Here is a 2,500-nt window from a genome sequence, read left to right as displayed (position 1 = left end):
GCTAGCTTCTTCTATAATTATTGTCTGATGGCAAAGGAGACCTTATGAGATTTGGGTCTGAGTGAGGGAATATATTATCTCACTAACTGTATACGTATTCAGTGTGGAATAGGCAACATTATTTTGTTTTCATTCAATCGCAAATAGTGTTTCTTTACTGATTTACTCTTGTTTTGTATGTTCAGTGAAAACCATGTTAACACCACAGTGAAAAGAAACTGCCCAGTAAAACAATTGGGAAATCAGTACCTATTTTCGAGAATAATATTATGTTAGGTCCCCATTTTGTGGCATATCTCCTACACGGAAATATCCATAAAAGCAACCTAAATACGTTACAAATTTATGCCCAGAATATTGTACTAAAGTGTGGGAACTTTTCAAAACCTGCTGGTCACTTCTTATTGACATTTGGTGTACAGTGCATAGTCCTACTTTTAAAAAAACTTTTGAAGAAGAATGTGTCATGCAAAATTATTCTCTTTTTAATTCTCAGCCTTGCCTGAATTTGACTTTTATCAACATGTATGTCTAGGGTAGTGCAACACTCATCCGCTTAAACAAGAGGAGGTTTGCATGTCGGGAAAATGTCCAATATGCTTACAATGTATAAGGAAAAGGCCAGCCAACTTTGAGCTCCGAGAATTGTATTGCGTCAGCTACGTTTTTCTGACAGTTTATGGTCATGTAGATATCTAGAATGTCGCCTTGCTAACTAGTCCAATATTGAGACCACTCCCCGATATCCCCAGCACTTTAAGTGTGGTTCTAATCAATTCCTGATGGACAGCTGTCGCTCTCTTTTATCCCATTCTATTGGCCGCCTTAACAAGCCAAAATAACTAATAAGCTACATCGGGAACGGGTAAAATAGTGTTTATATGTTCGTTTTATTGGCTGCAATTTGGGAAAGTTTCTCTGCCTTTTTCGCCCTTTTCCAGAGAAATCGTATTAGTTTTGCAAGCGAACACGTGCATGGTAAAATGAAGCAATGAAAAAGACCGTTAAAATAATAAATATCAAAAGCGAAGGGGGTGGTGGGTGCGGGGGGGGGGGGGGGGGGGGGTTAGAGGGATAGGCTAGGTGTAGGGAAGTCTGCATGCAACTGACATCAAACAATCGAAGCGGGGACAGAAGTTGGCGTGGTTGAAGTCGATAAAGCGTTCAAAGAAGGATAGGATGTGAATGAAATCGAAACCGCCCCCACGCTATCCATTTAATGTTTATTTGCTGAATTCACAACCTGTAATTATGGATACACGTACTTTAATCCAGTAGCACTGGGGTTTCGTTTTGCATGTGAACTTTTGGTAATGAGTGTACATTTCACGAGAAAGGGTGAATCGTTTAATCGTAATGGTTTTCTTCTCTAGTGTTGTGACATCATTCTGTTAGAGTTAGTAACTAGGGTTGGGTTTCATTGGCAACCCAAGTCACTAGGGACGGACAAAAGTTCGCTGAAACGGAGTCTGGCCGAACCTGATGACGTCACTCTGGTTGCTCTAGTCCGACCCGAACACAGCCGATGGTTTGTGTGGTTCCAAAATGGCGTCGAATGTGCAGTGAGTGCGATCTGTTAAGTGATGTTTTACTTACGAGACAACTTTTAGACGGTGCTGTTCATTTTAAAGCACATTCTGCATTGCCAACTAGTTTGATGTAGTGTTGGCTATCTTTGCAAAGAACATCCATCGAGCGACGACCATTTTGGATGAGTATGGTTCGACCAGACCACGTTTCAGCGAAGCGACCCGAGTGACATGTACAGTGGACTAACCAGACTAGACTATAGGGTCGACCATTGAAACTCGCCCAGTATATGAAAAGGCTCGAGGTGCGTGTCTGTTAATTGCAAATAAAATCCGCTGAACCATGAAAATCCCTCTCCGCTAACCATGAAAATCCCTCTCCGCTGAACAGGCAATGAAATATGTAATTCACACTCAAGGCCCCACGACATTATTCCTTAAAGTGTTATCAATAAAACGTCTTTGACATAGTGGGTTGAGTACATGCAATTATGCGGCAGCTGTTGGCGGCAATCCCAACTGGTGAACGTATAACAGGTGCACTGAGCAGGGATTTTCTCTTTCTTCTTATTTGTGTTCATGGGCTGAAACTCTTACGTACAATTGTTTTTGTTCTTTTAATTTTCATACGAGTGCATGGGTTTTGTTTTTTTGCCAGAACCGAAAACCACAACAAGAAAGATTCCACTCTCACTCTTAGTAAGTCCCAAGACATGCATGAGAGTGTATGAGAAACACCAAATTTTAAAATCATTGTTATACAAATCGCAAACACAAGCAAACGTACACACACACACACACACACACACACACACACACACACACACACACATACACACACACACACACACACGCGCGCGCGCACACATACGCATGCACGCACGCATATAAACACACGTCCGTTCTTACACGCAAATAGTTTGAAGCATTGCAATATTTATAATCAACATAAAACACTCTTCATCCAAATA

General features: G+C 41.2%; 1 protein-coding gene across 1 annotated transcript in view; it reads right to left on the bottom strand.

Moving 5' to 3' along the window:
* Positions 1 to 2,499: 2,499 nt before the first annotated feature.
* LOC138961006 (dentin matrix acidic phosphoprotein 1-like) overlaps position 2,500 on the bottom strand; it is a 4,230-nt gene continuing 4,229 nt past the window's right edge. The window contains exon 2 of the mRNA XM_070332618.1: position 2,500. This exon is cut by the window's right edge and continues 1,840 nt beyond it. The gene's annotated coding sequence lies outside the window, so the exon portion shown is untranslated.

The sequence above is a fragment of the Littorina saxatilis genome, linkage group LG3 (assembly GCF_037325665.1).
Source record: "Littorina saxatilis isolate snail1 linkage group LG3, US_GU_Lsax_2.0, whole genome shotgun sequence".
NCBI lineage: Eukaryota > Metazoa > Mollusca > Gastropoda > Littorinimorpha > Littorinidae > Littorina > Littorina saxatilis.
This window is presented reverse-complemented; position numbering and strand designations above follow the sequence as displayed.